Here is a 27326-nt window from a genome sequence, read left to right as displayed (position 1 = left end):
ATTTAGTTCAGTGTTTAGGGCCATGTCGTTAGAACAGATTAGTTTAGCCCTGTTGTATAGTGTTTTCACCACTCCATATTGTTGTGAAGGGGGGGGGGGGGATTGTTGATGAATGTATCTGCCTGTATGGGTGGGTTTTCTATAAACTGAGAAAACCTAGGTTCCATCAGGCTGGCGGGTGACTAGTGTGTCTAGGAAAGGGAGGTTATTGTTTTCCTCTTTTTCCAGGGTGAACTTGATTCTGGAGTGTTGGTTGTTTAAGTGTGTTAAGAAGGAGAGGAGTGTTTCAGAGCCATGTGGCCAAATAGCGAACACATCATCAACGCAGCGAAGTCATATGGTTGGTTTTTGTGGGGCAGAGGCTAAGGCTTTTTCTTCAAAGGTCTCCATAAAGAAATTGGCCAGGGGTGGGGAGAGTGGTGAACCCATGGCTGTCCCTTCTATTTGTTTGTAGAATTTTCCCTGCCAAACAAAATAGCCTAAGTTCATCGTGAACTGAAATAGGGCTGAGATATTGGGAGAAAATTTAGCTTGGATTAGCTCTAAAGTTTCCTTGAGTGGGACATTTGTGAATAAGGAGGAGACGTCAAAGCTGACCATTATGTCATTATGTTGGAGTGTAAGGTTTTCTATGCTGGCTTTGAAGTGGGCTGAGTTTTTTTTGTGTGATGGTGTGTGAGCTCTTTGGCCAAATGTGTAGCTAATTTGTATGTGGGGGAATCAATGCCATCCACCATGGGACGTAATGGCACATTTTCTTTATGTATTTTTGGGAGTCCGTAAATACGGGGGGGGGGGGTATAGAGTTAAACGGCTTTAATCTGTTGGTAACTTCTACAGGCCAAGAAGTGACTTTCTTAAGGAGCCTGTGAAGTTTTTTGAAATTTGTGAGTTGGTGGGATTGTATTCGATAGGGAGGTAAGTAGCCCGATCTAATAGAAGAGCATTAAGCTTACCTTTGTAGTCCTTTTGGTTAAGTACTACAGTTGCATTTCCCTTATCTGCTTTGGTGATAACTAATTCTTTATTATTCCTCATTTCCTGTAGAGCTTTAAATTCCTTGTTGGATATGTTGGTTTTGGTGGTGTTGCTTTGGAGAGGACACAAGCTACATCCAGTCTTACACTGGTGGCGATATGATGTGGAATTAGATCGAACGTGGAATCCGCCACTTTCCACATCAAATTACTAACAGTGTAAGACTGGATGTAGCTTGTGTCCTCTCCAAAGCAAGACCACCAAAAACCAACATATCCAATAAGGAATATAAAACTCTGCAGGAAATGAGGAATAATAAAGAATTAGTTATCACCAAAGCGGATAAGGGAAATGCAACTGTAGTACTTAACAAAAAGTACTACAAAGGTAAGCTTAATGCTCTTCTATTAGATCGGGCTACTTACCACCCTATCAAATACAATCCCACCAACTCACAAATTTCAAAAAACTTCACAGGCTCCTTAAGAAAGTCACTTCTTGGCCTGTAGAAGTTACCAACAGATTAAAGCCGTTTAACTCTATACCTACCCCCCTTATTTACGGACTCCCAAAAATATATAAAGAAAATGTACCATTACATCCCATAGTGGATGGCATTGATTCCCCCACATACAAATTAGCTAAACATTTGGCCAAAGAGCTCACACACTATACTGACAACACACCATCACACATAAAAAATTCAGCCCACTTCAAAGCGAGCATAGAAAGCCTTACACTCCAACATACTGACATAATGGTCAGCTTTGACGTCTCCTCCTTATTCACAAATGTCCCACTCAAGGAAACTTTAGAGCTAATCCAAGCTAAATTTTCTCCCAATATCTCAGCCCTATTTCAGTTATTATTATTATTATTATTCCTGATACCTCCAAGGAGTCCGAAGACTCATTGCGGGAGGACACCTTACCTCTACTACGAATCAACGCCATCTACCGCCCACCTCCAACACTACCACAACTAGTAATTTTTGTCTGTAAATTGCGTGTGTTCTGAAGGGCCGATTTGTATGTATGCGGGATGAAAAACCCGAGTTTCCAGGAGAAAAAACCCTGCTACCTCTGTATGAGATCGGCTAACTCACCATCGATTGAAATCGACCAGATAAAGATTCCTCCCGTCGCGACGAGAATCGAACTTAGGCCTATTCCAATTGAAGGGCGCAATGTACCGTCGTTCTTCCAATTGCGCTACGGAGGCGCTAAACTTCATTGGCTACAGCATTGCCATCCATTGCAAGTTAACAATGAACTCAGGCTATTTTGTTTGGCAGGGAAAATTCTACAAACAAATAGAAGGGACAGCCATGGGTTCACCACTCTCCCCACCCTTGGCCAATTTCTTTATGGAGACCTTTGAAGAAAAAGCCTTAGCCGATGCCCCACAAAAACCAACCATATGACTTCGCTACGTTGATGATGTGTTCGCTATTTGGCCATATGGCTCTGAAACACTCCTCTCCTTCTTAACACACTTAAACAACCAACACTCCAGAATCAAGTTCACCCTGGAAAAAGAGGGAAACAATAGCCTCCCTTTCCTAGACACACTAGTCACCCGCCAGCCTGATGGAACCTTGGTTTTCTCAGTTTATAGAAAACCCACCCATACAGGCAGATACATTCATCAACAATCCCCCCTCCCCTTCACAACAATATGGAGTGGTGAAAATACTATACAACAGGGCTAAACTAATCTGTTCTAACGACATTGCCCTAAACACTGAACTATATCACATCCTCAACACTTTCTCAGCCAATGGCTACCCCCCCCCTCAAAAAAAAAAAAAAAAAAAAATACAAAAATATTAAAACCTACAAACCACAGCCCCCCCCCCCTCCACAACAAAGATTACTCTAAATCCATCACCATTCCCTACATCCTAGGCACCTCAGAAAAAATTACCAGAATTTTAAAAAACATGACCTTACCTCCTGTTACAGGCCTTACAGAAAATTGGCATCCCTTATCCGCTCCACCAAAGACCAACCACTACCCCTAGACCTACCTGGTGTATACCTGGTCCCTTGCAGTTGTAAACTGTCTTACTTTGGCAAACAGGCAGGACAGCGAATATCAGAATTTCTGAACACAAGGACTACATCCGGTTCAACAAGTACAGCCATTATGGTCTTGCAGACCATGCTCTGGATACACGCCACAGAATACGGTGGAAGAAAGCTACAGTGATACACCATAGCAAACACAAATTCGAAAGACTATTTATGGAATCAGCCTCAGCCCTAAGAAACTCTCCAAACCTCAACAAATTTGGTTGTATGAGACTGCCCCAAATTTGAGAGGCATACATCAGCAGACCTTCAGCCCAACGGCCAAGGACATCTACTTAGCCTGCTAGATGGCACCATCAGGACTTCTAGGAGAACAATAGCTTCATCTCTTCATTCTCATTTACTGTGTTGTAGTGCCTGCGTGCACGTGCCTTTTTGTAAGTTCCTTTTGAAAATGGCAACGTGACGTTGCCGAAATATCGGAAATATTCATTAAAGTGTAATTTAATTTATATTCGGATCTACGTTGTTCAATTCCTTAAGTGATTTAGAAGTTACATCTTTAACTATAATCTACTCTGATGCTATAATCAGATCCAACACTCTTTGACATCATATTCCTTCTGTAACATGCTGCTTGAGGAAGTTGTCATGCAAATGATAAATTCAGTTTCATTCTTAGCTTCAGATTTCTCTGCAACTCAATTTATATATAGATAACTAAAGCCCCCCATTATGATTACCTCATTTTGAACTCATCTTTATTTTGTAATCTATTTCTTCACAACTAGACCCTGATCTACAACAGCTCTTGCAACCTCGCACCAGATGGCTGCAAACTCATTACATATGGAAAACTGTTACTAACATTGCAGTCAAAGGTCCCAATTCTAACTGGATTCAAATCATCCAATACCATTAGCAGCATACCTCCTACTCTCCTATCCTTCCTAAAAATATTACCCTTTAAACTTGATACCAGTTAATATGTGTTTACCAGGACAAAAAACTACTTCGTTTCTTATGCTCCTAGCATTCATATACAAACAAATATATATAACACATAAATATATATAAAATATGCCAGCAAAGGTTGGTCGACTGGTAGAGCCTCTGCTACTAATGGCTCATGCAAAACGTTAAGCAAGTTTGAGCATGGTTAGTAGTTGGAAGGGGTTCAATCGTTCGATGCTGTTGGCACACTCTCCCTCGATGAGTCTTTGCACTCCCTGGAGGTGTCACATAATAATAATATATATGTACCGACACAAATATATACACAGTATATAAATAAATAGATAGATGGTAATTAACAGTGGAGATAGTGTACAACCTACCTTGCATCTGAATTAACATCAGGTATCTGTACATCCTTTAGTTCTAACTACTCATCTGCAACGTAGGTATAAGCTGTGTATCAATTTAAGGTTACACGGTGATCAGCACTCACGTTTATGAATTTAGGGACACATATATATCAATGAGGTGCTTAAAGGTCAAAGCTGTATAACTGAGAGGAGACCTCCACATAGCCTTTAAAGGAATGCGGAGAACCGAGCTTCTGACCTAATGTCCAATCCTCACCTTCTCGTGGTGCACCCTGTTGGGTATGAACAAACACAATGAACAAACGAGGATGGGCTGGCAATTTGGGATTTAGACGACCAAATTGTATTCTTATTGGTTAAACCAAAATAAAAAATGATGGTACAACATGACAAAATTTCATGCCAGGTGGGGCGTCGCCCGGTTAAACAAGGCCCCCGTTGTTTTCGCCAGGGAACCAGGGCGAACAGCGAAAAGTCAGCTACTGGAACAAATCTGAAAACAAACCCCAACTCAACATCATCAGAGTTAAAGATCGGTACTATCAACGTAAGAAGCCTGAATGGCAAAGAAATGGAGCTAGCTGAGGAATTAGATAAGTACCAGATCGACATAATAGGGGTGACAAACAAAAAAGACCAAAACTGGTGAGATCTTTCTAAGCAATAAATACAAAATGTTATATTCAGGCAATGACAATCAAGGAAAAGAAGGAGTAGCCATAGTATTCAACACAAAATACGAGGCCAATCTTCTTGAATGGCAGTCAGTCTCAAGTAGAGTAATGTGGGCAAATATGAGAATGGGGAACTGGATAATGAGACTTATATGTGCCTATGGTCCCACAGAAGTTTCTACTAAGGTAGAAGTGGAGGAATTTTTTGACGCTCTAGAAAAAGCAACTGACACAATGAAAAAGGTAAAGTTGGTCCTTGTTGGAGATCTAAATAGCAGAGTAGGAAATGATTGCGAGACATACAAAAATATTTTGGGAAAATTTGGAGAAAAGAGCAGAGCTAATAATAATGGCAAATATCTGTTGGATTTCTGCTCAGGACATGGACTGGTTATTACTAACACCATGTTCCAACATAAAAATGTGCACAAATTCACATGGAGAGAAGAGGCTAGGAATAAGAAAAGTCTCATTGACTATGTTATTGTTGATAGTGATGTCTTCTCCCTGGTGCAGGACACCAGAGTGTACAGAGGATTTGAAATTGGAAGTGATCACTATTTAGTCTTGAGCAGGATAAAATTGAATTTCATATTGAAAAGAATAACATGTAAGAAAGTTTTAAAGCAAATAAAAGTTGAGCAGCTCTCAGATGTGAACTGTAGACTAAAATACAGAAAGATTATTGAAAAGAAAATGAAAGTCTTTGAGAACAGGAATCAAACCTTGGAGATTCAGTGGCAAACTCTGAAGAAAACATTGATTGATTCTGCCAGAGAGGCATGTGGTGAGGTTGTGTGCAAGGATAAAAAAATCAGAACTCCCTGGTGGACACAGGAAGTGTCCACCAGACAGTGAAGGAAAAGAAGAAAGCATATCAAAAGTTCCTGGCAAAAAAGTCAGCATATCAAAAGTTCCTGGCAAATAAGTCAGCTTTTACTCTTACAGAATACAGAGACAAATGTAAGAAAGCTAAACAGTGTGTAAAACGAGCTAAACAAAAGTTATGGGAGGACTTTGGCAAGAATATAGAAAATAAATATCAAGAAGGTGGCAAAATATTCTGGAGGTTGTTGAAGAAGCTTAGGAATGGAGGAAAGAGTGCTGTAAAAGGAGTTAGAGATTATAAAGGTGACATGAAAACAGGAGTAAAAGATATCCTTGAAGTATGGAGTAATTATTTTGAAAAACTGCTAAATGAAACAAGCAGTGATGACAGCACAGTGATAAAAAACACTGACCAGGCATGCAGTCAGGAATACATATCCATACTTGAAGTAGAAAAAGCCATCAAAGGCTTGAAATGTGGAAAGGCAGCAGGAGTAGATGATATTCGACCAGAAATGCTGAAGTATGGTGGTATAAAAGTCTTACAGTGGCTGCACTGCATAGTTCAGAAAGCCTGGAAAGAGGGACGAATTCCCGATGATTGGAGTAGAGCTCTCATAGTATCCATATATAAAAAGGGAAATAAAACTGAATGTGAGAATTACAGAGGTATTTCCCTACTGAGTGTTCCTGGCAAGATCTATGCGAGTATACTTGAGAAACGGTTTAGAAGAATTGTGGTAGAAAAGCTTGGTGAAGAACAAGCTGGATTCAGGCCAAATAGAGGCTGTCAGGATCAGATCTTCACTTTACGACAAACAGTCGAGAAAGCATGGGAATATAAAAAGATCTGTATTTAAGTTTTGTCGATTTGGAAAAGGCATATGACAAGGTGCCAAGAGAGAAGCTATTCAATACGCTGCAGTTATATGGTGTCAATGGGGCATAATATCAAGCAATACTTAGTCTTTATTTGAGTTGTAAGTCAGCAGTTAGAATTGAAGGAAGTACAGGAAGATGGTTTAATGTTAAATCTGGTGTGAGACAAGGATATACATTATCCCCTCTGTTATTCATTATCTATTTGGATCACATTATGAAGGAAAGTGGTATTAAACCTGATATCAAAATTGGAGATGTTAATGTCAGCTCTTTGCTTTATGCAGATGATGTTATACTTCTAAATAAATCGGCTACAAGTCTGCAAGATTCTCTGATCTGACTAAATTGAATAGCTGTTGTAATAGATGTGGTATGAAGGTCAGCAATAAAAAGACAAAGACAATGAAAATAGGCAGAATCACTGAAAATGTCAACTGTGTTGTGAATGGAGAACCTGTAGAACAAGTAAAACATTTCAGCTACTTAGGCACGATTTTTACTGAAGATGGTAAATTAAATATAGAAATAGACAACAGAATCAGCAAAGCTGGTATGGTGGGAAGTCAATTGAATAAATTCATATGGAATAAGAGAGAAATTAGTCGGAACACTAAATTAGCTGTATACAAGACAGTGTTCAAACCAGTTTTAACTTATGGATCTGAGAGCTGGGTCAGAAGTAAAACACTTGACCAAAGACTAGAGACCGCAGATATGAGAGTCCTGAGAAAGATTAGAGGCATGAACAGATGGCATCAATGGCAATATCATATTAAAAACGAGGATATTAGGAAAGAACTTGACATTGTCAGCATCCAGGAATGCATTAGCAAAGCTAATCTCAGGTGGTATGGTCACTTAAATAGAATGGGAGAGGAAAGATTAGCAAAACAAGTGTTCTCTGCCAGGTTGGCAGGAAAACGACCCAGAGGAAGACCACGATATAGGTGGATTGATATGGTACAAAGTGCCTTAGATGATAGAAATATAAGATCTGATAATGTTGGAGTCTTGACAAGTAACAGACTGATTTGGAGGAAAATTGTAGATAGGAAATTAGTAATGATGTAATTTTTTCATGTAGTACTGTCATATCCTGTACACCCCTTGAAGGTACATAGCAGGAATTTGATGATGATGATATATATCAATAATCAACAACAACAATAATCTTTTCAACACGTGTGTTTTGTGTCCCTAAATTCATAAATATGAATTTAAGGTTTGATTTACACTATATAAGGTTCAGTTTTGAATTGTTTTCTTTTAGTATCATACCACAGGTTTTATTAAATCAACTGAATTTACATAGATACCATGATTTTTATATATATATATTTTTTTGGTGTTAAAAAAATACTTGTTGGCAGGTAAAAATTTGATCTTGGCAACTCCATGTTGGCCTGGTTGGCTGAGTGATTAACATATCTGCTCTCTGACCAACCAGCTGTAGGTTTGAATCACACTGTTGTAGAGATGTTTGTGATTGTCCTTAGATGGAAAATGAATTTCGTCATCCAGTGTGAAGTCACTGTCCTGCTTGCTGAAGGCCTTATGTGGCTTGAAAAAGTTCTATGTTTGGAATCTTGAGCATAACACAAAATGCAAAAAATAATAAAATTATAATATAAAATATTAAAAAATTCCCTAGCCCACCCATAGCACTGATGTAATGTAGGTTTACAACCTTTTGGTTGGAAACACATATATAAAATTTACACATATACACATTATAAAAAATAAAAAAAATAAAAAAAAAAAAAAGTTTTTCTTCAAGTATTCTTGCTTATATAAATCTTTAAGAACAATGAGCATTCATTAGGAAAATACTCTGATCCACTCATTTATGATAAGTTTCTGAAACAAAAACTACATGGAACGGAAAAGAAAATAAATAATTTACTGACTAAATTAAATATTTACACATTGACATTTTGCTGGCTCAAGCTAGCATCATCAAAGGCACTTTAAAGATTCACTCAGTGAAGAAGAGAAGGAAATGAATGACCTTGACAATAAGGATAGTCATGTGAACAGAGGGCAGTGTACCAGTTTTGTGTAGGATCACTTCATCAGTCCCAGTGCAGTTAACTAGATTCTGCAGAACTTGACCGGCTTTCAGGAACAGTCTCTGTGATTAAAATTGGGATTTATGTAGTAGCCTGGATCTTCCATCTGATAACATACTTTTTCCCCCCCTTACCAAGATGGTCCATCCTGTTTGTCCAGAATATTGGGTCCCATGCTGACAGGGAATACTGTAGAAAACTGGAATGGAGAGAGAGAGAATCCCAGCAGTCCATGATTTGTTATAGGAAGGTGAAACTTGATGCAGAGATTTGTTTGTGGACTGTTCTAATTTTGTGTATTAGGAGCAAGTGAGGTCAGTCTATCTGTTGTACTTTGATGTAAGGTAAGGTAAAACTATGGTGATTGTATGTATAGTCTGGTTGGGGGAAGAGGTTCTTTTTCAAGAGTTTAGCACTTTTTTTTTATAATTGGACCTTTGTTCAAATGATATAAGCAGAGCATATGCATCAAGAAGCAGTGCAAGTTTCCTAAGGATTTGCATTGAAGTTCCAGAAACTTCAACATGGACCACTCATTTAGTTTTATTTCCTTTTTATAAAAAGGGATAAATGAGTATGAAGGCTCTACTCCAAGCATTTGGGATTTAACCTTGTAAACTTAAGTCTTCTATTTTTATGCAGTGCAATCACTGCAAAACCATTATACCACCATGTTTCAGCACAGCAATTTGAATATTATCTACTCCATTGGCTTTCAACACTTCAAGAGTGTGAAGGTGTTCATTCTGTCTTATGCATTGAAATATACTTCCAATATGTTTGTGTCATTGTTATGTAGTTATTTCCAAAGCAATTACTTCAAAAATCCAGCACACGAATATCCTCTTCTTTAGTTTATATACAATGTTTATGATCTTTTATTATTATTTTCCTAACCTCCACTGAGTGATAAAACTCATCACGGATCTTCATAAGTCAATGCTAGAACAACACAAAGTCCAGCAGAACTCCTTCAACCAGAACTCCATACAAATCCTTGAACCCATCCATACTTTCATTCCCCCCCTCTCAAACAATCGATTTCATTCTCCTAACACTCTCAATGCAAAAATCTTATGTCTTACCCTCTTACTCACTGCTTCTTTTTTGCAAATTCCAGGGATGGCCACTTGTCCTTATTCCTTCACCTCCATCTTCCATATGTAAAATCCCCCCAGTGTTAATCTGATAATAAACTTGCAACAGTGCAAATATCTCAATCATATCTCTCCCCTTTGTTTCCTATCCATGAAACTGTGTAGTTTGCATGCCTGCAATCTATCCTCTTAATCAGCATTATGCAGTTCTGATATCATTTTTGTCATCTCCCCAAGGTTATTTCATCCTCTTCAATTTTGGGTGACCAGATCTGAGCAGAGAAATCCAGATGAATCAGAAATATCTGCATTATTTCCTCGAGCTTCAAATTTCTATCTACACTCACTCCATGATCCCTTGCTTCCTCCACTCCTTCCAGTGTGACTCCACCAAGTAAATATGAAATTTCAAAACCTGACATTTAGCTGCATTAAACTGTTATCCGCATTCATCTGTCCACCTTTCCAGCTTGTTCAAGTCTTCTTGAAGAGCCAAAACATCAGCACTATTACTGATAATGCTCCCAAGCTTCACATAGGCTTTAAACAACTGAATATCTCCCTGCAGCTCAGCGACAATATCACTGAAAGAATGGTCTACCCAGTACCAAATCCTGCAGAAGTCATACCCTGAAATTGCAAATTTTCTGTTCCATCCATATACAACTACATTATATATCAAAAAGCCAGTTCACTCCAACCATTAATTTGATATCCAAACCCATATGTTGTATCCATGCATTCATCTACCCACCTTTCCAGCTTGTTCAAGTCTTCTTGAAGAGCCAAAACATCAGCATTATTACTAATAATGCTCCCAAGCTTCACATAGTCTTTAAACAACAGAATATCTCCCTGCAGCTCAGCGACAATATCACTGAAAGAATGGTCTACCCAGTACCAAATCCTGCAGAAGTCATACCCTGAAATTGCAAATTTTCTGTTCCATCCATATACAACTACATTATATATCAAAAAGCCAGTTCACTCCAACCATTAATCTGATACCCAAACCCCATGTGTTATAGCTTAAAAACCAACTTGTCACATGGCACCCTGTCAAATACGCTTGCAAAATCAAAAAAGATTATGCCTTACTGCTCTTGTTACTTTATTATAAAAGGTAACCATATTATTAAAACAAGAGTGCCCCTTAGCAAATTCATGCTGTCCTACATAAATATTTCCCTCATCTGTCCAATTCTTATAAGAGTGCTTACCACTTTTGCAAAATCTTAACAATCACAGAAGAAATAATATAAACTAGTCTATAGTTTGATACATCTGTTCTACCACCAATCTTATGTAATGCAACTATCTTACCCTCCTTCCACTCTCCAGAAATTTTCTCTATTGTAAGAGAGTCATTAAACAGCTGGGTTAATGACACTTTCAGTTCCACAGCACATTCCTATAAAGCATGTGGGTGAAATTCCATCTAGTCCCCCTGCTTTCTAGTGACATCCAGTGCACTTGGTATTCAAAATACATCCTCTTCATTCACTTCTAACACTTCACCCCCCCCCCTCCTTATCAGTCTAGGAATTAGCCTGCTTTACCAGAACAGAACACACGAATACAGTGATAATTAAATAGCTTAACTATGTCATCTGCCTTGGTCACCCAAGTCCTATCGACGTCCAGCAAGGTAATCTGTTCCCGATAATTTTTCTTGCTATTGGTCACACATCAAAAAAATTCCTTGGGATTTCCCATGGATTGCAGTGCTAGTATCCTCTCATGTTCTAATTTTTCTCTGCTTACTATACTAGCCACCTTTCTAGTCTGGGCCTTATATTCCTCATGCAACTGATCTCTACTTCTCTCTCTTTATATGCCTTCCATAATCTCTTTTATCATTATTATTATTTCATGACATCTTCAAGGAGTCCAAAGACTCATCAAGGGAGGGCACCTAATCTACAACTCTCTGTCTCCATCATCTACACCAGTGTTTCTCAAACTTTAGATATTCGTGTATCCCCTTCTTAAATTTTCATTATTACCAAGTATCCCCTTATCAAAATAATAATAATAATAAATGAAAAGTATATTTCTTTGTAAATGTCTATTTTATTTGAATTTAGATGTACATGTAAACAAAAAAATATGATTTATTTTTAATAGAACAAAATTTATAAAGATACTATAAATTTTTACTTAATTTAAATAATTTTTCATCAATAAGACGGATACAATATCAATGTTTTCTTGTTGCTTACAGCTACTTGTATCTGATATATTGCTCTCTTTTGTGCGTTTTAAAAATCCAGTGTTTAACTAATGATCCATACTTATGTATTTGAAAGATATATGCAGGGATTTTTGGAACTAAAGTTTCCAGAAAAAAATTGAAAACTGGTATGACTTACCAAGGAGCTCCTATTCACCATCACTACTTCCAGCCTTGAGAATAGTTTCCTTGTGTGCATCGTCAAAGTCATCTACCAAAATAGCATCATCTTCTTTCCCATTATTTCAAGCAAAAATTACCAGTAATTTATAAGACTTGAGATACATAATGAACAATCCTTCACAAATGGCTAATGAGAAGTGAAAGCAGAGCGTGAAACAGACAGCAATTGTAGGCCAGTAGAGATAGAGCAGCTATGAAGACATGAACGCGATTGCTGCGGTATTAACAAAAGATCACGATCCAAAGAGAAAAGCAAGTCGACGATCAAGTTGGTTCTCATTTCAATAATTGAAATGAAATGCTAATTCTGTTCAACCGAATTCTATAATATCTGAAACACATTCACTATATATTTCTTAGTTTTATCACGTTCATGACGGGGTGGTGTCAAACAAAACCATGTGTTGCCAGTGCAACATATGGTTTTTCTTGAGTCTATACAGCAGTTTCTGTGGAACGAGACATGGGATTCATTAGTTAGTGCCATTTTTATCCAAGTTATCTGTAATTTCATTATTTGTTGAGACACAACCTGCAAATGTGTCTGTACCTTATTCAGGGACATAATAAAACTAATTTTTTTTGTGGGTCTGCAGTATAGTAGTTGTTACAGAGAGCGTGTTATTTACCGCAGGGAGCAAGTTACTATTGCCCCGACGTGAACGTCAGGGTGATAGTAACTCGCAATTTGAGTAGGAGAATTCATATATAATATGATTTAATATATATATATATTCCCCCTCCCCCATCAATGTGTGTGTGTGTGTAATTTATTAAGAAATACAGGCAACCCTCGTATAATGCGGTATTTATACAACACGGTTTCGATATAACGTGGTCTAAAGTTGTAGTAACTCTTGTTGAATGCAGTACTTATACAACATGGTTCCAATAAAAATACGGTCTACAAATTGTAGTAACCCTTCATCTTTTCATGTTTTTCACCGTGCAACTTAAAAATCAAATTTTATCTTCATTAAATTTGTCTGCCTGTATTCCGCATGTAATTATAAGTAGCGAATTTATATTAGGGGAAATACCCTTTAGCATGCAAGTACCTCAATTGTTTACTGTATAAAACGTTTATTGTTGAAAATTGTCGTTTCTGCCAGGAAAGTGCATTAAAAATCATAAGTGTGGTCATCTCAAGCTGAGCACTTTATTTTCTGGTGAGTTACATACAATATGTAATGCTTGTTTTTTTGTGAAAAAAATTATTTTTATAGTAATTTTATAGTAAACTGCAACGAAAGGGAAAAACCAACATTGAAAACAAAATTAATTTCTCTCAAAGAAAAATATTCAGAATCTTGGATCGGTTGAAAAATGCAGAAAAAACAGGAGTTTTTGCAGGGACTTTGAATTTAAATGAATCAACAATTCGAACAATCAAACAAAATGAACATAAAATCCATTATTGCTAGGTCAACGATAAGTGCAAAGCGCGTTGCTCGTGTACGCGATATTCTAATGTAAAAATGGAGAAATCTCTAATGATTTCGATAGAAGATTGCACCTCAAAAGAAAATTCCGATGGATGGAAATCTTATTACCAAAAAAAAAGCTTTTAAAGTTTATAAACATTTATAGTGCAGACCAGGTATTCAATGCGGATAAATCCAGGTTATATTGAAAAAAAGTGCAAAAACGCACCTATATTTCGAAAAATGAAAGATCAGCTCCTGGATTCAAAGTTTCCAAAGATAGAATTACTCTACTGTTTTGTAGTAATGCATCAGGTGATTACATGACAAAACCAGTGTTTATTAACCAATCCTCAAATCCTCGTGCTATGAAAGATTAAAATATGCACTATTTTATTTTGCCTAAAACATTTATGCATTAATGTGCAATGAAGTTTAAGTACAAATTGTAATTTTTATACTTTTATACTATGTATTTGTTTCATAGTTTATATGTTTTCTTAAATTACATGAATGACCTGAATTAAATAAAAATATATTTTTTGTTGGATATGTCATTGTTGTTTATATAATAAAAAAAAAAAATGATTTCAGAACATAACCCTACTTTTTCTATGTGATGAGACTTGCATAACGCAATTTATATAACGCGGCATTTCTGCGGAACCTAACATCCGCATTATATGAGGGTTACCTGTATATACGTTTAAATTAATTCATTTTTTTCTTAATAATGATTCCATGCATTAATGATGCATAGTCGAAAATTGCCACGTACCCCTGAAGACCTTTCCCCCCGATGGTATGCGTACCACACTCTGAGAAACACTGATTTACACCAACGCCATCTACTGTTCACCAATAGCACCACCACTAGTATTTTTTGTCTGTAAATTACGTGTGTCAGAAAGGCCAATTTATCTGTATGCAGGGGTACATTGAAGGAGCCTCCTCGTAGATTGTGTTATATACAAAAGCGATCACTCAGAAATGACAATCGGCATACTCTGGCCAACGTTGAAACTCAACATTGGCTAATCCTTCAGCTACCAGAACAATCATGCGAACTATAAATCAGCCTTCTTCAAGGCTAGCTTTTAAGACGACTTCAATAAATATTGAAGGACTGTCATCCGAAAAGGAAGTTTTAATTAGCAGACGTGTGATACGTGCAAATGTGATGTTTTAGTTAACCAGGAGACACATCGAGCAGTAAACAGCAGTAGACCAAAAATTCATGGCATGAAATTAGTAGCTGAGAGACCACACGAGCAATATGGTAGTGTTATATTTGCTAAACCAGACTTGGATATTAAATCTATACATATGGCATCCCATAATAATACAGAGATATTAACCATTGAGATCAAGTCCTGCACAATCACATTGGTATATAAGCCACCTAATGAAGATTTCGTCTTCAAAGAACTTGCTAACTTTAATGCCCAGAAGGTTAAAATAATACTTGGAGACCTTAATTGTCAGAGGGGCTACAAAATGACTGACAGGAATAGTGCTGAGCTGGAAAACTGGGCTGAGAGAGAAGGACTGAAGATGATCCACGATCCTAAGTTAAGACCATCATTCGATATTGGAAGGTGGAGAAGAGAATATAATCCAGATAACATCTTTATCAGTGAACAAGTAGCAGTGCAAACGATGAAGATAGTAGAAGAGCCGATACTAAGAACTCAGCACAGACCTGTTATCAATCCAGAGATAGCACCTTTTAAGCGACGGTTTAATTTTAAAAAAGTAAGATGGGACGGATTTGCAAAGGAACTCGATCAGACAGTAAACACTCTTGAAGGGGATCCAAGTACTATAAAGAGTTCGTGAATACCATCAAAATAGTATTTCGGCAGCACATACCACGAGGGTGCAGAACTCAATATATGGCTGGGCTTAATGAAAACCAGATAGAACAACTAAAATAATATAAAATCAGATATGACAAGGATCCTTTCGCTGTAGACACAATTGAGGCAGGCGAAAAACTGATGGACAAAGCTACTGAAGGATTTGGATATGAAACAGAACAGCAGACAAGCATGGAAACTGGAGAAGAATTTAAGCAACGATCCAACTAAAACTCCAGTTTACGTAACAGAGGTCACACCAAACAAGATCACTCACCAGCTATTATTGAATGGCAGGACAGACAAGAAGATACTGAAAACCAATCTTACGCGCATTAAAGAAGTTGAGACTAATTCATTAGCCTCTCCATTCTCCGAAGAAGAACTAAGAAAAGCTATATGTCACCTGAAAGAGAATAGAGCTGCTGGCCCAGACGACATTCGGACAGAACAGATAAAGGGTTTTGGCCCGGTAACCATCCAATGGCTGGTGAAATTGATGAACAGGTGTGTAGAATCTCTTCAGTTGCCCAAATTATGGAGGAAAGTTCAAGTGGTAGCTTTACTTAAATCTGGAAAGTAACCTACAGAGTCGTAGAATTTTTTCCCCGTTTCTCTCCTTGTATAAAAAACTTGTATAAAGTTTTTGAACGAATGATTCTGGAAAGAATAGCAGCAAACATTGACGAGAAACTTATACCCGAGCAAGCCGGTTTCCGTCCCAGATAGTCCTGCTGTGGCCAAATTCTGAATCTCATGCAGCACATCGAAGATGGTTACAAGAAGAAGCTTGTGACTGGAGCAGCTTTTATCGATCTTTCAGCAGCATATGACACTGTTAATCACAAGAAACTGTTGGTCAAGTTGTACCAAATAACGAAAGATTTTCACCTCATGAATGTAGTTAAAACCCCCATGTGCTCCAGAATCAACGATTCTACGTAACTTTGCAACGAAAGAAGAGCAGATAGAGGAATCAGAAGATTGGTTTACCTCGAGGAAGCGTATTGGCCCCGATGCTCTACAATATTTATACTAATGATCAGCCAACCCACCCACAAGTGAGGATGTTTATCTATGCCGACGAAACAGCTATATGCAGTCAAGCAAGGAGTTTTGAAGAAGTTGAGAAGAGGTTGACAGAAGCCTTAGAAATACTCTCTGAAATACTATGAGACCAATTGCCTGAAGCCTAACCCAAACAAGACTCAGGTATGCGCTTTCCATCTGCGCAACAGGGAAGCAAAACACCAGTTAAACATTGTCTGGAGAGGAAAAAGTATCGAACACTGCAGCAATCCCAAATACCTTGGAGTCAAGCTGGATCGTACCTTGTCGTATAAGATACATTGCCAGGAACTAAAAGGAAAAATCCATGCAAGAAATAACATCATAAGAAAAATGACCAGCATGACATGGGGAGCTCAACAGAGGTACTTCGCTTGATGGCTTTGGCATTGTGTTTTGCTGCAGGGGAGTATGCTGCTCCAGTATGGGTGGCATCCGCCCATGCGAAACACGTGGATGTGGCTTTTATAATGCCATTAGGATTATAATCAGATGCCTAAGACCAACCCCAGTCAACAAGCTGTATCCCTTAGCAGGTATAGCACCACCATGCATAAGACGTCAAGTGGCCGATGAGATGTAGAAAAAGAAGCAGATAACGGACGAAAGACATCCAATGTGCGGCCATATCATCATGGCTTCTCGACTCAAATCGAGGCATAGCTTTATGCAAAGAACTAAACCATTGATCCATAAACCTGAGGAGCGGCGCCTTGTTCTATGGAGGCAATCGGTTCAACTTCAAGAAGCCCCCATAATTAAGGAAGAGTTAACCAAGGGATATCACCTACCCTATAGCACCTGGAGGACTCTGAACCATCTTAATGTGGGAGTGTCCAGATGCAGAAGTAACCTGATGAATTATGCAGATGATGACAGCTGTGACGTCCAAACTGACAAACATCTTTTATGTTGCCCAGATCTAATCGATGTGTGCTCCACGGATGACATTCTGATGGTCAATGACAAGACGATACAAGCCACTGTTTTTTGGATGGAGAGGATATGATTGGTGTTCTGGAATCAGAAAGTAAAGCAAGTATCTGTATGCAGGATGAAAAACTCAAGTTTCTGGGAGAAAAAAACCCAGCTACCACCATGAGATCGGCAAACTCACCTTCAATTGAAAAATTCCATATAAAGATTCCTCCTGTCATGACAAGAATCGAACTTAGGCCTTTTCCAATCAAAGGGCAATGTACCATTGTTCTTCCAATTGCGCTAATTTAATTAACTGCTGTTTAGAGTAGTTAATTTGACTTGTTTCACTGTAAATTGCTTTATTCTCTTCATTCACGGTATACAATCTACCTCTGCAGATCAGACAATTGTTTAAGTATTTCCCACGCATTACTAACATCTCTCTTCAAATTCTTCCATCCACTGTACTCCAAGCTAGTTTCTAAGCAATGAATGTTACCTGCTTATAATGCCATATAAATTCTTCCTGTCTTGATACTTCTACATGCATATTCATCCTCCAGTTGAGGAGTACATGATCACTCTCACCAAATGGGGGCAAGTAAGACATCTTGGTCACCATCAGATCCTCTAATGCTATGACCAAGTCCAAAACTCATGATCCTTGTGTTCCCTCCACCACATGCTGCCTAAGACATTTGTCCCTCAAGAAGTCTAATAATTCACTTCCCTAACTACTGTGTGCTGCTTTCTCTGTCCATTTTACACTGCTATAGTGAAGTCCTCATAATGATCATTCGCTTTGCACTGGCCAAACTAATTTCCCTAAACATTTCCTGCTCATCACCATCTATATTCCTTGGTCTACAGCAACATCCCACTAAAAATCCTGTCCTACAAACATTTATTTCATACCATATACTCTGAAAGCCATCAGTGTTATTTACACTCTGATTCTCTACCCTGGGAGGTCACAATTCATCTCTTATCATAAGTAACACTACAACTACTGTGTTTACCTTCCATATCCTGATGAAATATGCATTGATTGTAGGTATCACTGATACCTACAATCAATGCCATAAACTCATTCCCTTTCCTTTATTCCTAATACTTTAAGCATCTGTATACATTGTACACTTCACCTGGATCTGCATTACAGTATGCAACTTCTCATTTCTCAAGTCATTATCCCAACATGAGGCAATCCCTACTAGGTTCCACCTTGCAATTCTAATCTCCCTCCCTTAATACACTACAATCATTTGCCTAGAAAACAACAGTCTCTCCAAATGCCTGTGTCCATGTTCAAATGTAATCCATCTTTCCATGCTGCTACCTTCTATCCTCAAATATAATCCATGCATGCATCTACATATTCCAGACATTTCTTCCTATACATTTTTGCTGTCAAGGCTGGAAATCAGCCTTGCTTTAGAGACCAAACATGGAACTTTTCAAGCCACTTCAGGTTTCCAATAGATTGAGTGTGATCTCTCACTTAGTACCATTCACAAACATCCATGTCATGTTGTACTTGGAACACCCTGTTGGTGGTAAAATACAAGGAGGGGTTCTAATAAACACCTAGAACAAAAATGATAATAAAACAACTGACACAACCACAAGAAAGAAAACAAACAAATTATTAAAATATGATGAAACATGGGAGTTAAAAGGTTTTAAGATATGCTCTTGCTTGTGGTTAATCAGTCGCTTTAATATCATTTTTGTTCTAGGTGTTTATCCAAACTTTCCAGATCCCCCCCCCCCCATAGGCATACCATCCATCAGAGGCATAGCTAGGGGGGGGTGGTTTCTGGACAAAAATTATTGTTATCACTGAGACGTGATAACAATAATTTTTATATAATATAATATAATAACAGGAATAGAAGTCGCTGGATAAAGCATTTTTCGGCAGGATAGGAGGGAAAAGCATGGTGGTGGGGTACTGCTTATAATAAGTGACGATCTATGTCCTCTAAGAGTGGAGGCTTTGGAAGACAGTGAGACAAATGATTTTGAGAGCATATGGTGTGAGGTAGAGATGGGCAAGACAGGATATTTAGTGGGATGTTGCTACAGACCCAGGAGCACAGAGGATGGGGTCCAGGAGATGTTTAGACAGTTAAGTTTGGCAAGTGCAAGAAGAATGATTGTTATGGGAGATTTTAACTACAGTAGTATAAATTGGAGAGAGGAAGATTCGTGTACCAATAGGGGAATGGAATTTCTAGAATTCTTGAGGGACAAATGTCTTAGGCAACATGTAACAGAGGGAACAAGAGGTTCAAGAGTTTTGGATTTGGTTATAGCATCAGAAGAGTTGATACTAACTGAGATGACATCTCTCCCACCAGTTGGAGAGAGTGACCATATGGTTTTGACTTGGAAAATGAATAGACATGCAGGCGTATCAAAAAGATGGGAACTTATGTGGAATTATAAAGCAGGTGATTATAATAGTCTTAGACGTTAACTTCGGGAAGTTTCATCGAGGGAGGAATTGGAAGGCCGGGATATCATTAGTGCACGGGAAATTGTAAGAATATTTGTTAGCAGCAATAGCAACTTGTATACCGCGAGTGAAGAAGAGGACACAATTTGGAGCAAAAGCGGATGACAAACAATATTAAACAGGAATTGCGTGCGAAAAAAAGGCTATGGAAGAGATATAAGGAGACAGGTGAAAGTGAAGATGCATGAAGAATATACGACACAGACCAGAAGAGTGACTAGTGTGGTAAGGAAAGCGAAACTGGAATACGAGAGGAGATTGGCCCTAAAATCCAAAGAAAATCCTAGGGAAATTTTTTAGCTATGTAGCCAGTAAGAGGATAAATGACTGTGGAAGAATGATATCAGGGGATAAAAATGGGAATAGAGTGACTGATGCAGAAGACATACTGGAATTGTTCAATGAACACTTTATTGGAGTATTTCATCCTAGAGGAGTCAGTTTTAATGTTAGAGGGATAGGGCAGGTTCAAGGTTTAGAGGTACAGGAGGAGAGTGTGTTTCAGATACTGAGTACTCTGGATGTCAGTAAAGCTGTGGGACTGGATGGTATTTCACCACGAGTTTTGAGAGAATGTGCTAGGGAACTGACAGTGCCTTTAACGTGGCTTTTCAATGAAAGTCTGGCTGCGGGAAAGATGCCCAGGGAATGGAAGGAAGGTAAGATAGTGCCATTGCATAAGGGTGGAAATAGACTGGAAGTGTCTAATTATAGGCCAGTTGGTGTGTCATCAGTAGTTGTTAAGATCTTGGAGAAAGTAGTGAGGGACCGTATACAGCATTGGGCAGATGAGGGTAATGTTATCTGTGAGAGTCAATATGGATTTGTGAAATGGTGCTCGTTTTAGCAATATGCTAGCCTTTTATAATAAAGTTACAAGACCATTAGATGAGGGAAAGGCATATACTGCAATTTTCTTAGACTTAGCGAAGGCATTTGACAGGGTGCCACATGATAATCTGATATTTAAGTTGCAGCACATGGGTCTGGATGTCAGATTGATCAACTGGATTCAAGATTGGCTGCCTGATAGGTATCAGAGAGTTGTGTATGGTGGGGCAGTTTCAAGGAGGCAGAGGGTTTCAAGTGGGGTCCCACAGAGCTCAGTACTAGGACCTATATTGTTTAACCTTCATATCAATGATATTGTCAGTGGATTGCAAGGGGATATTCAGTTGTTTGCAGATGATGCAAAGCTGGGAAGGATTATTAGTAATAGTGCAGATGTGGTAGCCCTGCAAGAGGATTTGAATAAGCTAGATAGATGGGCAAATGAATGGGGGTGTCAGTTTAATGCAGAAAAATGTAAGGTCTTGAGGTTTGGGAAACATCGATGGGATGCTGCATACTCTATGGGAGGAGTTATACTGGAAGAATTAGGAGACAAGAGATCTGGGGTTGATGATTGATAGAAATCTGAAATTTAGGGGACATATTGCAAAGGTGGTGAAGGTAACACAGAGGATTGCTGCAAATATGAGAGGGACACTGACCTGCAGAGATAAAAGGGTTATCATTCTGTTGTATAAGTCTCAGATCAGACCACACTTAGATTATTGTTCTCAGATTTGGTCCCCAGGATTTGAAGGGGATAAATTAACTGTGGAATGGGTACAAAGACGGTTTCAGGATTGTACAATTTTGGTTATAAGGATCGGCTGAGGGAATGTGGACTGCAGAGTTTGGTGGATAGAAGAAGGAGAGGTGATATGATTGAGACTTTTAAACTGTTGAGAGGTGGTTACAGGGTTGACACTGGGGAGTTCTTTCGCTTGGTTGAACAGTGGGAAGGAGTCATGACAAGAGGCCATCCCTGGAAGTTATGAAAGGAAACTCTGAGCAAGAGGGTGAGGAGTGGTTTCTTTGCATGGAGGGTGGTTGAACCGTGGAATGCATTGCCTGATGGAGTGGTGAGAGCGAGAACAGTCAATGAGTTTAAGGAGTGGTATGATAGATTTTGTTTTTCTTAGCAGGGGACCTCCCCTCGATGAGTCTCGACAGACTTTATGTTCTTAGGAAGGACCTCCCACGATGAGTCTTTTGACTCCATGGAGGCCTGAATAATAATAATAATAAAAACATAACTTAGCCACTAATAGTACTAATGTACTCGTTTTAAACCTTTCAGAGGTGGGGTCACATTAATTAAAAAACAAAACTGAATGAACAGTTTATCTACTCCCTAATCACTAATGCTGTGATCTCAAAATACAAGGCATGAACATTTGTTAGCCTCTTCAGATTGCAGATGAATTTCATTGTGTGCAGTGTGAGCAAACTATTCTGAATCCTATATGTGGATTTCTTGTATAATAATGGGGGATCGGTTGCTAGTGATGAAGAAATGCATCACCAAACAGAAAAGATGAGCACGAAAAGAGAAATTATAATGGGAGACTTCAATTATTCCAAATATTGATTTGATAGCAGTACAATCTCATGAGAAGAATGAAAATGCATTTATTGAGCTGTTGCAGGACAACTTCCTAAAGCAGCAGGTGACAGAAGGAACTCAAAGTCAAAGTGTATTAGATTTGATTATAGTGTCAGAGGGCATTTCAGTTAAAACTATTCTGCCTCTGGTTGGTGACAGTAATCATGCAGTACTCACTTGGGAAGTGACTAAGTTTATGAATATTGCATTCAAAAAAGATTACATGCTGAGCTACAAAGAAGGAAATTATGACAAACTGAGGAGCATACTGAGGAGTTTAGTGGAATGGGATCAGTTGCTGGATGGGAAGAACATGGACAGTGCATGAGAAGCATTTAAACAATACTTAAATGATGAGATATCAGAATGTGTCATGAGAGTCCGAAGAATAGAGTAGGAGTCAAATGGATGCATTTAGCTTATTAAGCAAGAGATTTGTAAGAAAAGGATGATGTGGAAGGAATTCCGTTTGCATAGGGATGACGTCTGTTGTGAATATTATAAGCAGCAGCCTAGAATAGTCACAATTGTTGTACGCAAAGCAAAGTCTGAATATGAAAAGAAACTGGCTCTGCATGCTAAAGACAACGAATGAATATGAAAGCATAACTGTTCTAAATCCAGATGGCGTGAAGGTTACAGATGCAGAAGTTGTTCAGTTGATGAATGCCCATTTTGTTAAAATCTATTAACCTGGTGAACACAACATTGAGCTCACTGTTACCTCTTCACTAGAAGAAACACAGGTATGTGAGGCCGAGGTATTAGAGCTGTTGCAAAAATTGAATAAGAATTCAGCAATAGGGACTGATGGAATATCAGCACAAGTGCTAAAAGAGTGTTCAGCTGAACTGGCCATTCCTTTGACCAGGCTGTTTAATATGAATCTCAGAACAGGGAAGATTCCACAGGAATGGAAGGAATGTATGGTAATTATTATTATTAGACACCTCCAGTGAGTCCAAAGACTCATCGAGGGAGGGCACCTGCTCTACAGCTCTGTCTCTGCCACTCAATCCATCAACTGACTACCACCGCCCACAACCACTAGTATTTCCAAGGACAATCACAAACATCCATGCCCATGGTGGGATTTGAATCAGCAGCCTTTTGGCTGGAGAGCGGATACACTAACCACTCAGCCAGCCAGGCTGGCAATTCCATTGCACAAGGGTGGTGCAAAGACCAATGTATCCAACTATCAACCAAGTAGTATCTCAGGAATAGTGGTGAAGATTCTGGAAAAATTGGTTAGGGCTTGCATTCAGAAATGGGTTGACAGTGAATCTCTACTTTGCAATGAACAACATGGGTTTACTAGGGGAAGGTCATGTTTTAGCAACTTGCTCACATTCTATAACAATGTTACCATTGAACTAGCCAAGGGGAATGGATACATCATGATACTTTGGGATTTTGCTAAGGCTTTTGACAGAATATAGCATTGTAGACCATTGCATAAATTGGTGAAAATGGGTTATACAATATTGGATTATACAATATTAGCATGGATAAGAAAATGGCTCACTGACACATATCAAAAAGTGGTATACGGAGGATCTGATTCTGCAAGGTTTAAGGCAGGGGGTGGGGAACCTCTTTTCTACTAAGGGCCATTTGGATATTTATAACATCATTCGCAGGCCATACAAAATTATCAACTTAAAAATTAGCCTGCTATATTTGGTCAAACATTTAATTAAGTCACCTCTAATGTGATGGCTGGAACTGCTTCTCTTCGATGAGGCATGTGATGTTACCTGGTATTGATACGTGGTAGTATACGTGTGTTTCTATAGTTATGTGGTTTTAATTTTGCAAAGGGAGTAGGTGAAACTCTTTCACCCCCAACCTTTTGAAAATTAGTGAACAAATAGTCTTCAACCATCATCTCAGTAGCAGAGTTTATATCTACCAAAGATTTGTGGACTTACGATGGCAACTACCACCATCTTGCATTCCTAAGGTCCTGATGTTGTATGAATTAGTATAAGTTCTACAGATGATTTTTGGAGCTGCAGGGTTGTAAACCCTACGTGCCTGTATTAAAGACCATCTAGTTTGGGAAGAGGCTGGAATAAAGAACAAGAAAAAGTTCCTATAGCCTGTGCCAATACTGATCCTCTAGTGGTTTTTTCCCTGCTAATCTAGCATATAGAAATTACCCAATACCATGCAGGTAGCTGGCCTGAAGTTCTGTTTCATCTTTAGCGCAGAGTTTGTGAATTAGCTAACCTTTACTCCATCCATGGTACTAACATACATAGGTGTACAACCTCTCATGAATAGGATTAACATGAGGACGAAAAAAATGAGGGGGAGCTATGATGCCATACAACTAAAGAAACTAAAGCTATGAGACCAATACATTAATATCTAATAATTGTTATGTTCTCTAGTCAGTTTGCATGCTCTACAGGTAGATAAAAAAAAACATGTCACCTCCATACAAACCAAGCCAAGTTAACTTGCCTTCATTTTCTAGGTTTAACATAGCAGGTTTTTAATACATTACAATTATTATTATTATTATTATTACATGACACCTCCAGGGAGTCTAATGACTCATCGACGGAGGTCACCTACTCTACAACTCTGTCTTCACCATTCAACTCACCAACTACAATGAACCGCAACTGCAATCATCATCTACACTAACAGCATCTACCGCCCACCACCAGTGGTATTTTCACAGATAATCGCAAACATCCATGCCCAGAGTGGGATTCAAACCCACAGCCTTTTGACTGGAGAGCAGATAAGCTAACCACTCGGCCAAATAGGCCGGCCAAGCGTCCAGGCTCAACCATTCCATCACTGGACAGTTTTGCCCAGTCCCAGTGCAGTGCCATACCCGCTTCAAACAGCAGCCCAACAGGCTCTGTCCTCAGAGCCAATCCTTGTCCTAAAGTTACAGATCCATCTTGCAGACTTCCCTTACCTACATTATTCTATCGACTAGAGGCTGTTCACCTTGGAGACCTTCTGCAGATATGGGTATGGTCCAGCACGAAAATCACACTCTCTCCCTCGGATTTTCAAGGGTTGACAGGAGCACTGCAGACACCACAGAAGGTGTGGTGCCACACTGTCAATAACAGACGAGTCCTGAATTGGGTCCTAAATGAAGAGAGCAGTATTAAAGACATTAAGTATTTTTATTGCCAGTTGTGGACTTCGATATTGATAATTTGAATGCAAGCAAATTTTTCATGTCAATAATAATTCTAAGTCTAAAAGTATGTACATCTAAATTTAGTGTATATTAAAAACTTACACAAAATATGAACTTACATGAAGCTAGAGACTTATGGATAAATAACAGCAGACAGTGAGTTAGTTGGTAGTTTAGACATCACACTGAATAACTGCAATGTTGTTTCACCCACTTTAAAAGGCCTTGATGAGACTACATCTAGGCTACTCTGCTCAGATATAGTTACGAGGGTTCCATGGATATGAAAAAATACTGGATAAGGTATAGCACTCACTAACCAAAATCATGTCTGACTTGTAGAACTTTGAATACGAAGATACATAGGATTGTAGTCTTCAATTTGAGAAATAGGATAACAGGAGATATGATAGAAACATACAAGCAGTAAAGGGTGCTTAAAATTATAGGGTAAATTTTGCAGCTCATGGCAGGTGTGTGTGTGTTGGGTGACTTGGGTTATCCAGGGAAGCTGAGTAAGGGTGTAATCGGGAAGAATTCAAAGTCGATTTATTTTCCTGGTATGTAGTGAGCAAATGGATTAAGCTGATAGTGGACATTGTGAGTGCATCCTCTTTCAACGATCTTATATCTGAAGAAGGATATTTAGTTGTTTGATATGATAGGCACCAAGGAATTACACCTTCTGGTATCCTCTCTCTTGATGAGTGTCTGGCATCCTTGAGGTGCCTACATTAATAATAATAATAATATCAGAGCATTTGACATAAGCATGGCCATACCTTTTCAGAAGCTGAATATTACACTAAGGGTTATATTTTTCATATAAACTGCTAATAGTACAAAGAACACAAGTATTACACGAATATTATGTTTTTGCTATTTTATCCAAATTCACATATCCAACTTCTACTTTTTTAAAATTCTTCTAAATGTTAAAAACTCACTTACAGAGTGATACAGAATTAATCCATGAAGAAACTAGGGACAGATGCATAATTTTCCCATGCAGTCCATAATGACTTTGGCACTCCTGGGTGCAAGAAACTATACATCCTGACATTTTTGGTTGGTGACAAATTGATATAACTGTGGCCTGCAGTTAAAGATACATCATTCTAAGTAACACTCCATATTTTCATAAAACCAAAGCAACACTGTTTTATATTATATAATTAACTTTAATTCTTCTTGAAAAAATCCATTCAGATGGAGACGTCACATAACCGAATAATTTACTTTATTTTCAAGTCTTAAGTGAATCTGATAATTTATTGCTCTTTAATTGCTTGATAAGATTATTTCTGGTGCTCATTGCAAATAGTATACAATTGCTGAACTATTTCCAAATAGTTTCTATTCATATAAGCTGTTCCAAAAATCTCCTTTCCCTACGCATGTAGTTTCTTTCGTTTTTCCTGTATCACCATAGCAAAATTTGGAGCTGTTTAACAAAGTATAATTGATCACCGTTCATCCATAAAAATTCCACAACTACGAATGATAAAACACTTAAAATTGCTGTAATTTAACATACTGTATCATATAAATTGTTACCTGAGTGATCGCGTTAATAGGTTATTCGATATACATAAACTTCTGTTCATTGGATTTTATAT

The 27326-nt window shown here is 38.3% G+C and overlaps 1 protein-coding gene across 6 annotated transcripts in view; it reads right to left on the bottom strand.

Moving 5' to 3' along the window:
• The window catches only part of LOC150107182 (uncharacterized), a 141700-nt gene that overhangs the window by 114161 nt on the left and 213 nt on the right, over window positions 1-27326 (bottom strand). For 5 of the 6 annotated variants that reach the window (XM_090391716.1, XM_090391718.1, XM_090391721.1 and 2 more), the window contains exon 1: window positions 26659-26887. The exons of the other annotated variant lie outside the window; for it this stretch is intronic. The gene's annotated coding sequence lies outside the window, so the exon portion shown is untranslated. Of the gene's footprint in view, window positions 1-26658; window positions 26888-27326 lie in introns of those variants that run through there. 6 annotated transcript variants of the gene reach the window in all.

This window comes from Typopeltis vanoorti, chromosome 4 (assembly GCF_054136105.1).
Source record: "Typopeltis vanoorti isolate ZY-2024b chromosome 4, IOZ_Tvanoo_1.0, whole genome shotgun sequence".
Classification (NCBI taxonomy): domain Eukaryota; kingdom Metazoa; phylum Arthropoda; class Arachnida; order Uropygi; family Thelyphonidae; genus Typopeltis; species Typopeltis vanoorti.
This window is presented reverse-complemented; position numbering and strand designations above follow the sequence as displayed.